This window comes from Cyprinodon variegatus, unplaced genomic scaffold (genome assembly GCF_000732505.1).
Source record: "Cyprinodon variegatus isolate N-32 unplaced genomic scaffold, C_variegatus-1.0 Scaffold375, whole genome shotgun sequence".
Lineage (NCBI taxonomy): Eukaryota > Metazoa > Chordata > Actinopteri > Cyprinodontiformes > Cyprinodontidae > Cyprinodon > Cyprinodon variegatus.
The window spans coordinates 365144-379286 of NW_015150828.1; positions in this window are offsets into that span (position 1 = coordinate 365144).

Sequence of the window (14143 nt, forward strand, 5' to 3'; positions counted from 1 at the left end):
TAAGTTAGATGACAGATAACAAGTAGATGAAGATCAATTAAACACGCCACCTCAGGCGTTAAATGAGTTCGAAGAGACCGTGTCATGCCAACTGAGTGTTGAGCATTTAACATAGTCTTTCTTAATTTTCACTTCAGACGGGTTCTGTGTCTGCTCTTATTTATCATGATATTAATCCTTACTTTAAAAACGAAACTCATTTTCATTTTTGACACGTTTTTAGAATGTTATTGAAACACTAAGAACCTTTTTTATAGTAACCAGAAGACAAATCTTAACTTGGTGTGAATTCTGCTACCTAAGAGAGTTGTTATCAGAAAGAGTGGTTTATATTTTTCTCACATTTTTTTTTGTTTTTTGTTGTTGTTGTTTTGTGAGCTGTTTCTTTTTGTGAAAGTGAAAGGGAAAAGAAAATTTGCATTTAATTGTGATTTTTCCGCCCAACTTTTTTCTGGTGTATTTGCACTGGCCTATTAACCTGACTCCGCTAGATGGATTTGCTCCGCATTTCCATCTGGAAACCTTCCGTTGAAGTAATTTTGGGAAAAAGTAGCCACTAACATAGTTGTGATTTATAGGAACTGTTGCACCTTTTACAAATGTTTATATGCTTTAAGATACTATTACTACACTATACTATAGTAATGGAAAAGATATTTGAATGAATGCTTTAGTTTATCAGGTTTTTTAACCTTTAAACAATAATTGATCCCTGTATTCAGCTGATTATTACAACCAAAAATGCTTTTTATTATGTCTGAGTCTAATGAAATAACTTTCCATATGACGATGTTTTCTCACAGAGATGTTTAGAGAAAATTTATTTGAATATTGCCCTATATAATACCCTATCTAAATTAACTCCTAACAGATACCAGTTCATTTAACTGCTTTTTAACCTTGATGGAAATAGTTGAAACTTTGCTTTACAAATTGCTCTCCCCAAAAAAGTTTTTCTATCATTAAATCAAGCAAAGGGGAATGAACCATTCCCTTTTTCTAAGTACTTACTCTTTTCTGACAAAGATGGATAGGTGAATGGATTTTGACCCGCCGGTTTTTCTAATAAATTAGATAAGACTTTGATTAATTTGTCAAGTCAAATCACAGATATCTTCATTAAATGACAGTCCCTCTGGTCTATAAATAATTCATATTCATCACCAGTAATCGGAATTTAAAATCGTGCTGCAGGATGTGAGTTGATGGTGGTGTCAGGTCCCTCATAAAACCAGATGCTTAGCAAAACATTATCGGATAAATAGCCATTCAAGCAGCAAAGGGCCATAACTCAGTCAGTAATATTCCTTCAGATTTCCAGTCATTAGTTTTGTAAGTCCAGCACTCGATAGGGAAAGAGTGGAAAGCAGAGTAAAGTGACTTGTGAACAGCTTTTTGGGTTTAACAGCTTTAACATGTATCCCAAGGGTGGCACTCTGCTGTTGCAGCTTTTGAATATGTATGTGAGTTATTGGTCCTGGGGGAGCTACTAAATATCCATGGAGTGGTGGACGGGTGACAATGGGGGTCCGGTCTCCTTCTGCCTTTATCTGGGGCTGTCTGCCTTCTGATGTATCTCTTAGCACAACTTGTAGAGATTGCCTCATCTATCACTGGCCTCACATATGAAAATGGGGATGCTTGCTTTTGGGCCCTGTCACATTGTCACAAGCTCAATCAGGAGACATCATGCAGGGAGGCATTGTCCAAATTCACTATAGAAGGAGCAGGAATGAAGAATGAAAGCTGAAAGAAAAATGAGAAGTTACTGCACATATTTTTATTGATGCTGCTCTTATAAAATTTTGGCATTTGCTAGACTTGTTTCTCCTATATATATATATATATATATATATATATATATATATATATATATATATATATATATATATATATGTCTAGATATTTATAGATTAATGTATAATTTGATATATATGAGTGGATTCTGAATCTAGAAAATATGTATTGATTCATTTGAGTTAATGTTTACAAGTAACCTGACTCCGCCAGATGGATTTGCTCCGCATATCCATCTGGAAACCTTCCGTTGAAGTAATTTTGGGAAGGGCCGAAAATACTGGTTAGCTGATTGGCCTATGTTGGTGATAGACGGGCCAAATAAACCAATCAGATCAACGAAGCATATGACGTACTAACAGAACGATGACAAAAACACAACCACAAGCCAGGCTACTCTTGCCGAAACCAGTCGGGAGAAGAGCAAAAACATCTTTTCCTCTGAGAAAAGCCTCCAGAGCAGTGTTTTGCTCTTCTTTCAGTGAAGAAATACTCAGTAATTCCGATACAACTTGCTCGATAGCCGCGCTAACGCTAGTTTCATTGGCTGAAGCCGCCATGTTCTTTAGACTGAACTGTCGCGCTTCTCGTTGCGTCACACCTCAACCCGCCTCAAAGCCAACGCTGATTGGACGTTCGTCTGGTGAACGGCTCCAAATTTTCTTTAACGGAGAGTCTCCAGACTGATCTGCGAGTGAAACCTTGAAAGCTCGCGAGATCAGGATGGTCTCACGAGGCTAGTTTACAAGTACATGTGAGCCAGCAGGATGGCGGTAGTCTTGCTTTGAAATGAAAGAGATGTTTATAATGCCAAAAATCTCATATCCTGCTTTTTTTTATTGGTTTCCCTTCATAATGTGTGCAGGGGGATGTTAATTAGATTAGATGTAATAAACAAGTTACCAATTGACATTAGCAAGGTCATGGGTTATCTTTTCGAACTTGAAAGGCCAGGTGTATATACAGTATGTTGCTTAAAACTTATTAAGTTCTGTACAGTAAACTGAATAGTAGATTTATGACATTCATATCTGGTTTTAGGAATGAGGGTTTGCAGCTGAGAGAAAATGTATGATTTCAGGATGTTAAAGGCAGTTTGACATAAATAACTAACCTCTGGCTGCGTTAGAAGGCATTTGGTTTGTTGACAACTTTGTGAAAGGTTTAATACTTTTAGATTTAAAATATCAAGATTATGTGTATATGTTTCTTCCCCACCTCCCCTTTTGGTGCAGCAGTTTTCCTCTGTAAGCATGACAACTGACTGTGTGTTTTAGATTGGCACTTCACCCGTTCAGTCGCCTGAGTGATCTGTTTGGTGGCAGTAATTAAGCACTCCAGTTGTGGGTTTTTTTTCTGCTTATTTACCTTTTGCAAATCCCTCATTTCTCAGCTTGAGCTTTTAGGTGTACTTGATAGACTGTGATAATGCCTTTGCACTAGGACTAAACCTTGTCACTATTGGTGACGTTCTCAGTATGCTTCAACCAAAATCCCTCAGTATTTAATTTAACATGTTTAAGAGCTTTAAAAATCAGTTGTTATTGTTGTTGAAAAATGCAGAACAAAACATTTGCTAGTTTCAATATAGCAGCATGAAAAATATTAATATTCAAAAAGCAGACCTTATTGATAGCTGAGCGTCCTCTTTTGTTTGATTTTGTTTTGGTTGCCTTTAATCTTGAGCATAGCTTTTCACATCCAGTTCTGCTTATAAACACAATGCATTTGTTCAGGTATAAAACAACACTGTAATAAGACATAACAGATGTGTATTGGAATACAAAGGCTATACACAAACCTTCCGAAGTCAACTTAAAGCACCACAGAGTATTGGCTGAAGGTCAGGTAAAGTTCAAAGTAAAGGTTTCCCACAGTAAACCCCCTCAATCAAGTCTTCAAAGACCTGTCCTTTAGCAGGTAGGCAGGTAGGCAGATTAGAACTGGAGGGGAACATCCCCAATTTCTAAAAGCTGGAAGAATAAACCCTTCTGCACCAAACACTTGGATGGATGGTACTGAATAGCTGCCAACTTCCCAGGGTCCCCATGCTGACATCTTTGTTCCATCAAAAGAAGAAACAGCGGACATGTGAACATCAGAATTGCAGAATAGAAGAATGGACGGTAGCAGGTTCACATTTCTGATTTCTGATGATTCACATTTCTTTTTCTTCACATTACTTGCCTGGTGGATGTTGTATCACCAGGTTGCACAAAGGGAAGTAGAGAAGCCAAGTGAGGCATTGTATTGCTTTGGTGAATCTTTGGCTGTCAAACTTATTTTCTGCTATCCAAGGGTGTCGTGATCGATTTAAGGAATCTGACCCAAATGCAGAGAAACCACTCAGAGAACAAGGGAAAAGTTTAACAGGTTTATTAGTGGTATGAGAACAGGAGTTGGATCTGGAACTCAGTGAACTGGTGAACCGGAACTGGAAGTCAAAAAGGAAGATAACAGAGATCAGTTTAGGTACCATGGGAATTCAGGCTGCTGTTAAATTTTTGCAGGAGAGGGACTCACGTTTGAGGGGGCTCTTGTCAATCCTTGAATCCAGTCTGTGTGGGACTATCCAGAGAATAAGGAACACGTTCGAGAGCGGACAGGTAGACGAACGTTGGACCCGGAGGAGTAATGGAGCGGACTGTCACTCGGATTTCCGATGGGTATTTGAACGGATCATGTGGAGGTTTTCCCCTGCTCAGTGTGAACTTAGTCTTTTCCTTTCAGGGGGAGAAGGTCCAGGTATCCAGTTATACAAGAAGGCTTCCTGCCGAAGGACAAAGACAAAAACACATTAAACTCAAAGAAACAAAGCTTGGTTAGACTCTGCTAATCTCAGCTTGGCTAGAGTACCCAAAACTGGCAAACACTCTGGCCTTGAGGTAGTGACAGCCTACTGCTCAAATACTCCTCCAGATAATGATCCAACGAGCCACAGGTGTGCAGGAGGGGCAACGAGGACAGGGCATCACCTGGTGGTGGAGGGAGAAAGACACAAACAACCACAAAAACAGACCACACAAACTGGATTCCTAACAAAGGGAATGTTACTTTGACATTTAACAAGTGTTGTAAATAATGTTGTTAGTGTTGAGGATCAAATGTCAATGATGTTAGCAGGAGCAACTCCCCCCTGGCTCCACATCACTGCGACAGGGTTTACTTACAGTAAGCAGATGACTCCAACTCCTCACTCTCTTAGTAGGTGGCCTGCGGGCCCTGTGAGGCGAGACATGATGGTTTTCAGCAAGTTTTCAGGTTGTAGCAACAGAAACCTCCCTGGAGAAGAAGAAGGTTTCAAACCAGATTGAATGCAGTATTTTCTAAACCTACCTAGCTGAAGCAGATGAGAAACTCTCCGGTTCTAGTCGACCCACAGGACAGCCAGGCCCAATTGCTGTTCACCGACTAGCCATAACACAATGTTTCTGAGCTGCAGCCCTGAACTGTGAAACCAGTGGACCATGGGTTCGGCTGCTGTTTGGAGCTGTCTGAGCTACAAGCTACACCTCGCCTTAAAGCTACCCCCTTTTCCAAGGCTGCTGGGAGTGACAAAGTGAAGCCCTGCAAAGTCTCCTTGTGTTGTTTACATCAGAATAACTCAAGTCTCTTCAAGCGCAACCTGTTGGACGAACAGACGGCGCTCAAACTGAGACGAAACAGAACCAACCAAACTGAGTCCAAACTCCCTTCCCCTCCATTCCACTAAGACAAAAAATAAACACTGTTGCCCTCTTTTCATCCCATGCATTAATAAAACTCTGTACAGGTGGGAGATAGACAGAAAGATATTTTTACATGCAAGGTTGTTTTATCTGAAACAAGCTTTCTGGATCAACTGTTGATGGTTTTAAGTAAGATACTCGTTACTGATACTCGTTGAGCCTGGTATTGGATCCATTCTGTGTGTTACTGTCTCCTTAACTCCTATGTTTTTGATTGTTTGAAAAGTTAAAGAACTACGTTTGCACCAGCTGTTATCATTAGCTCCAAGCTATCCCATTTCCTCCCCTACAGCAGCAGCAATTTTATGAGTTTTCTAACCTTGTTTTTGTTATATGTGGCCCGCTCCAGAACCTGATATCCTGTTCCAGCTAAATAAACCTAATCTTTCCAGTGTCACTGTATTCTAATGCATTTCCAAATCATTATTCACTGTTCTTTGTAATACCTGGGTGAAATTTCACTGTTTTGATTGCATTTAATATTTCTGCATTATATATCCCATTTATCTGCTCCTATTTTACACTTTTAATGCCTTAAGCCTTAAAACCTGAATATACTTCAGAGACTTTTAAGTCTCAGTTTAAAACCCTTTTTAGTTTCCTTTTATTAGCTTGCTTCATTTCAGTAGTGTTTAGTGGTTGCGTAGTTATTGGATACAATAATATTGTGTGTGATCATTAGCTAATAAAGGTACAACTGTATTTTTAACCTGTGGTCTTTTGTGGTTATTTTATGCAGTGAACGACTTATCACTCAGGTCAGATCCACCCTCCTTTGAGTAACATTTGAATGAACAGAGATAATTTCTTTGGTTATTGATTAATGACTGCTGATAGTCATTATCTAAATTACCAGATTGGTGAAGGCAACTGGATTTTAAACAGCCAGCCCAGGAGTCCAACCTTATGTAAAAGAATAAGAATCGAAGTGAGAAAGCAAATTACAGTTATAATCTTTTAACTAATAATCATAAATTGGTTTTACCATTGATTTGAATTACATATTGATGAACTATAACCCCCAATCCTAGTTATTTGGTTTATTCATAATCTTCTGGTTGAACTGCACAACATTACAGAATAACGGCAGTAACAAAAGCAGCTTCTAGTACGGGGGAAACCGGGGGGAGCTGAGGAAAAGTCATGGTAAATGGTAAAAAAAACAGAACTTATATAGCGCTTTTTTAAGTAGCTACACCACATTTAGCCACAGGTGCCCTGGGGCTCACTGACAGAAACAAGGCTGCGCCAACCAGCCCTCTGACCACCATCAATAGGTAATACAGGTAAAGTATCTTGCCCAAGAGCACAACAACACTGAAAACCGACAACCCTTCAATTGCAGAGCAAACTCCTTAATCCAATGCTACTATTGGCCAGTCATACATGAAGCCAACTGGCTGAGGGGGCATATGGGATTGGTGTTCACAATGCACACACAGACATAGCTAAACAATCCCTTAATATCTTAAACCAAAATAACATTTTACTCTAAAGAACATTCCCTAATTTATTTATTTGAACATACCTTCACTCGGTAATACGTTTGTTGCCACTTGGCCCTCTGACCAGAATTAGCAGGCAAGGCAGGTGAGATTTCTTGCTTCAAGACTGAAAGTAGAAGTGGGGAGTGAATTTGGAAAACCATTGGTTTAAAATATGGATCTTTAAGAAGTGAAGGACCTATTTAGTTTTATGCTGTGCATATATACAAGGGGAGCCAAAGAGTATATCGGCATTTTCACATTGTGTCATGTGACATCTTATCATTGTATCGTGGCACTGTATCATATGGAACACACATGCAACTAACATTTTGGCCTAAATACCGGCCTACCAGTTATGGCATATAGCTTGGAATCCTGTGGTTGTGAGTTTGAAACTCACTCCCACAGACTGGCACTCTGGGCCCCTGAGCAAAGACCCTTAACCTCCAGGTGCTGCAACAGTGGTTAAATGCAGAGAGTTCATTTCTCCATTGTGAGACCAATAACTTCAGTTTATTTATTTGCAGTTGGTAGTTTTAGGTTTATATGGTCACATTATACAAGCTCCTGTTTCAGGACAAGAGGGAGGATTAGTTTCAGTTTTGGAGTAAGGCCAAACAAACCCCATTCCAAAGGGGAGGACCCATTCGTCTGGTTCAATTTGCATGTTTTCTAAGCCAAAACAAAGCTTTGCTTTTGGTCCACTCTGTAGAGCCTTGAACTCAAAGCTATTTCTGACATTTTGAATTTAAAAATCTTCTGGATGGGAAGCAAAACATCTTTAAACTTGGGGAAAAAAAAGTCCATTGGATTGTTTTTTTTGTTTATTTTTCTTTAGGGTTAGGGTTTTTTTTTTTTTTTGGAATAATTAGGTCTAAGGTGTCAATTGGGTTAGGGTAATTGTTTGATATGCATTGGTGAGGGTTATGTTTAAGGTTGCTTTCAGGTTAGGGCATAGAAAGGGTTGAAAATGACTGAAAATCAATTTAAGTCAGTGGGAGTCAACACATGGTGCTTGCTACATATAGCAAGATGAGTGTGTGTGTCTTTGTTTAGGTCATGGGTTTAGTGTAAAGGCAAAGGATGAGTTAGTGTTCATTTTGCAGTTTTCAGTTCATGTACAATTTTTACAACTTTCTCCCACAACCTCTCATGTACCCTTTACATTAATAAATGATGAGAAGGGTACTCCTGATGCCTCCCTATCTGCAGGGGGCCTAACCAAATGTCATTTTCTGACAAGTTGAGAGTAAAACTGCCTTGGTATAAGAAGGTTACTCTGACCCTAACCCTTACCTGTTACTATCATAAGTTAATTTATTTTTAAAGTAACATGCCCAACACTGCTCAATACCATTTTAGTAATGCTGCTAAACATGTTAGACCTTCCATGAAAAACACATTCTCTACTAGCTTAGGGATTTAAACAGGGTGACCTATCCCTACAAAATGGTTCAAGAATGGTTTAAAAACGAATAAGGGTTTGGAGTTGTCAGTCTGGTACCGAAATTCCATGGATCTCAATAAAGCACATACAATTATGGCTAAACTTAACAGACAAGAATCTTTGATTGGATGGATATTTTTTTCTCTGAGAAAACAACAGTTTGCATCCTTTTGACAGAACAAAACAAATTGAGGTTGTTTTACTGTACTGTTTTTTTCCCCTCAGCTTTCAGTGTGTAATCTACACCACAGGCACACTACAACTTTGTAAACTCTGACAAGCAGTAAGCATATTTGGGTTCAAAGAGCACACAACAATAGCAGTTCCTACAGCCAAGAAAAGGGTTTTAAAAAGCTCTAAATATAAAGATGTTTACTCTCGATCATAAACCAAACACTGTTTACCTATGACTTACCCAGTTTGCAGAAAAAAAGACATGCTTCTATGCTAAGAACTTATTTCTGGGGACTTTTATGCTGTTTTTGCTACATGATAAGCACAACATCAGGCTTAAGCATTGAAATGTCAGTTTTAATGTATAAAGGAGTGATCAGAGAACCAAAGCAGGCTTTCTTGTCATAAAGCACTGCTGAGTTGAGACCAATAAATGTTGAAGGAGACCCGTGTGCTAATCCTATAATCAGCAGTGTCTCCACGGAGGGGTTTAGCAGAAAAGCAACAGCTGCAGTGGTGCGCTGGTCCTACCAACAAAGCCCCCCAGGTCATCTGGCAGAGGTTTAATCAACAGCCACATCACAGCAGCTCAACCGGGAGGGTTTGCTTCAGTACTGTTTATATTTCTGTTGTCTTTTTCTCTTACAGGATGTCTTTCATACATTTGTTAAATGCTGGCATTGACATGGGAGGTGAGCTTTACTAATTGAGAGAAAAAGGTTAATCGCATCAAGGTCATCTTTAAGGTCACAAAGCTGCTCCTGTGTAGGAAAATTAGTTGAGATTATTTATTATTAATACATAGGTATGTTTAAAGCTATCAAATGAACTTTAGTGTTGAGTAGATAGATGATTTTTCAAAATTTTCAGAATTTTCTGAAAATCCTATCAAACTGCATGTTGAAAATAACCATAATTATTATTGATTGTCATGAATTGTGCCTGATCTTCCTGTTGGTGAGGTGGCATGACTTAAAGAAGTTAAGGTTGTCAACCACTTTATTTTTAAGGTAGCTATTTGCTTGTCCAGTAGATTAAGACATTAACATCCAGCATCTAACACGCTTGTCCCAATTGGGGTCGCAAGGGGTGCCTTTCTCCAGCTGTCTACAGGCAAGAGGCAGGGTAAACACTGGACAGGTTGCCAGTCCATCACAGGGCAACACAGAGACAAACAGGACATACAACCATTCACAGACAGTCACACCTAAGGAAAATTTAGAGAATATAATTAACCAAACATTCATATTTTTGTTCTGTGGGAGGAAGCTAGAGTACCCAGAGAGAACCCACGCATGCTCAGGAAGAACATGCAGGGCCGGGAATCAAACCCAGAACCTTCTTGCTGCAAGGCAGCAGTACTACCCACTACCCGCGCCGAAGACATTAACAGTAAATTTAAATACCTAATTATGGCCATACTGATTTCCAGAATTGCTGAAGAAAAAGATCAAAGTGTCATTGGAGATTTTAAAAAAGTGTTTATCTAAAAAACTAAACCGTCCTTAGCAAATCATATGTGCCTCTATTCTTCTCTCCAAAACCCTGAGCACACAAGTTGACATCTGTTCTGAATGCAGTTCGAAGGAACAACTGCACAATGACTGGATGACATTTGTGTGCTTTGAGCGTTGTGCCTGGGCAAATAAAGAGAGTAGTTTTCAAAGTATTTCAAAGTCAGTTTGCTTTTTTGTTTAGTAGGGGAAATACCGACCCATTCTCTCCCTATCTGAATATGTGAGGGATCCAGTTTCTCACTGACAACTGATGTTTATATTTGTTCATGTAAAGTAGTAGCCATTCAAAATGTTCCCACTTTTCTTGATGGGCCCTTGGCTGGTCCCCTAAGATTTCTTTTTACATCTTTTTACTAAAATATTCTGTCATGATTTGTGGACATTACGATCTATAGAGAAGCATCATCTCCGGGTCAGACCCTGTAATTCAGTGAAAGGGTGGAGTCAGAGTAAAAAAATATGCAAGAGGGGGGGTCACTGCAGGGACAGGAAGTTGGCTGCCATTTGGCTGGCTATCTACTCAGAGAGGGACTTAAATTGGGTTGATTACTTTATTTATCCAACATTAATCATGTTTTCTAAAAAGTATCATTTTATTTCAGAAATTAAACAGGACTTGAGACAAAGTGACATAATCTGAGGTGATAAAGATTCAGTTCTACTTGTTTGAGTCAGAAAAACATTAAGGTGACATGATTTCAGATCAAGACTCTGGCGCAGCAGCAGTACGTACGACAGGAGAACTGAGTTTATTTGAAGGGTTATTGTTCAGACTGGAAGCAGAGAAAACAGGAAATCCAATGCGGTGTCTCACTGCAAAACAGGTCAGGTGATCAGTATGAGTTCCAGCTGATGTTGAGATGAACAGTGAGGGCAGACTTACATCTCAGGGCTTGGAAACAGGCTGAGAGAGAGAGCACCAGTGTTCACAGAGAGGGGGTGAAGACCTTGGAGTTACCAGGTTTTTTGGGCATTGGAGGGTGGACAGGCAGGTGAGCTCAGCTTTAGCGGATCTTGAAAGAAAGCTCTTGGGGAGGAGTGGAAAGCGCCGTTGAGGGAGGAACAGGAGCCAGCCTTCAGCAGAAGGAAAACAGAGACAAGACTGGTAAGTAAGACTATCAGAACAAGTTCAACTAACTTGGAAGTCTTGAGGAGGGACCCAGTTACCACTGGTATAGGTAACCATCTGTCGTCTGCCTCAGGGAATCAACTCCTCTAAATACTGCTTCCTTGATTGTGGCTGATGAGTAACAGCTGGGAGCCTCACCTGCCTGGTACACCCTGAAAATGAAGGTGAGGAAACAGAAACAAAAAACTCCAAACCAAAGCAGCTCTGTGGACACAACATAAGGCTCTTATAATGTTCAGTGTTTGTACATGGTCTCCATTACCACTGTTACATTAATAATTCAATTCAATTCAGTTTATTTATATAGCGCCAACTTCACAACACATGTCATCTCAAGGCACTTTACAGTTCACCAGATCATCCAGTCAGATTGATTCAAATAACAATGACAAATAATATGTTTCTTATAGGAATTTTTCATAAATACAAACTGTTTAAATATCTCTCCTTATAAACACTGACAAGTAACACACGTGCAAATGAATAAATATCACATAAATTATAGAACACAGCTAAAAAAAGTTGAATATGTTACTGAGAGCTAACTTGGTGGGAAGCAGGTTTTCTTCAGTAAACTCGGAGTGTCCTCTGTCTCCGCTCTCCTTACAGCCAATCATGCTGTTTTATTTTATGATTTAGTCAGATTTTTGTACATAAAAAAAAGAAAAAAAAACATTCACTAGGTCCGTTAGACATATTAGGTTTTAAAAATTCCAAAAAAGTGATCTGTATGACTGAGAATCTTCATCAGCATAGGTTTTAAAAACAAACATTTCATGTCCGCTTGACGAGGATCATATTAAAGAATGATAGCCATTTTTTCACTGTGAATTAAATATTTATATGGAGAGGATTCTACAACTCAGTTGACACAAAATGAAATTTATTTGGTTTGTTTAATATAAGCGACATGTAGATCGCTATATTTGTATTTATTTATTTTTACATTACTAAAATTACTTTCATATCACACATAAATAGAATAAACTTAGGGAGTGACAGCCGAGGTTGTGGGTTTGAAACCCACTCCCACAGACTGCCACTCTGGGTGTCTGAGCAAGACCCCTATGTCACGATTTGTTTGGAGGTTTTTGTGAGGACCCAAATGCAGAGGCTGACAGGCAGGGGTGAGTTCTTTAAATATTTAATGAAATATCAGGCAGCAAAAACAGGTATCCAAAAATCCAACATAAAAATAAAACACAAACCAGAACCATGGAGAAATCAGGGGAAACCTTCACAAGGAGCCAGGGAGAGACAAAGTAAGACGAGGAACCAGCATAGAGGGACTGCAGAGGGAGTGTATTTATGGCTGACTGAACAAAGGAAGGACTAACGAGCTGATAAGGAGCAGGTGTGAGTAGAGCTGAGGAGGAAGCCAAGGGAAAAGAAAACACAAGGGGGCAACAGAGGACAAACAAAGAAAAACCTAAAAAACTTAAATGAATCTAGAACACACCAATAAAGCTAGAAAACAAGGAAAAACCAACAGAACCAAGATCATTACACTCTAACCTTAGATTGCTCCCCGGGCGTTGCACAGTGGCAGCCCACTGTTAAATGGGTTAAATGCAGAGAGTTAGTTTCTCCATTGTGAGATCAATAAAGTTAAATTTATTTATTCATTTATTTACTTCAGATCAATTTAGAGTTGAGGATTTGGATCTGAGTTTGTTAAACCTTCTTCGTTAAACAGACCCCTGGAGAAAGCATCAGGAAAACAGGAAACAATCTATGCAGAAAGACCCAGTCTGGGACTCGAATCTAAAACCTTCCTACACCAAGTGCTGCAGTACTGACTGAACCACTGTGTCGCCCCTTTCTAAAGAGTTGTGGAAATAATTTCAGACTCATTCAGCTTTCAGAAAAAAAAAAAAAACATACCATAATGGTTTTCTGAACGACATTAAAAAGTAATTGGCTGTAAATAGAAAAAGGCAAAACGCCATAAAAACTTTGAAGTGGCCAGATTCCCTCATCATATACAGTTTTTGGATAGTTTCAAACCCCTAAAAAACAATTGACCCCCTTTTTTTTTTTTTTGAACAAAGACTTTATTTTATCAGATTCATATTCAAAATCAATGATTAATACAATAAACCAGAAACAAGAGCTTCCAATACAACCATACGAACAATTGAGTAACAACAACTAAACAAGTCAGCGAGCTGAAAATCCATGTTTTTTTTGTTTTGTTTTTTTTTCTCTTCATTATTATTTTTAATTTTATTTTTAATTTTATTTTTTACTGAGGGGATGAAATAAAGGAAAAATCTTTCTCGAGTGACTTTTATTTTTCACATAACAGAGACATATGTTACGTATGCCTTTAAAATATGTACCTGTGTGTTTACGTTTATCTTACTTGCTACCATATCAACTGGAAATATGTCTTCAAAGGGTTTCATCTATTCTCAAATAAACCAGTGGACAGGTTTAATTTTGCTGTTATTTTCTCCATCGTATAAACGTTCACTAGTTTCTCTTTCCATTGATTTACAGTAGGGGGTAAAGGTTTATACCAACTTAAGGCCCATTCATACCTCACGTTTGGCCTGCACGTCCGTATTTCTGTCCGTACGTTCTATCCGTTGACTCCTTCATACCTCCTTCTGTTGAGGTGCGCAATAACCCGTATTTCCTCTAGGTGGCAGTGCTGGGCGCTAATGATTCGTCATTGATCAAAACATGGCGATGGTCCAAGACCTGATTCTGTTGCATTTGCTCCGTAAGCGAAAGAAAAGTAAAAAACGAGATCGACGGTGGAACGTGAGGCCATTGAATATCAGTTGCCCTTTTGATGGGGAATTTTGCAATTTGGTGTTGCCTTCTTTGTGATTTTGTTGACATTTTGTACTAAAAAC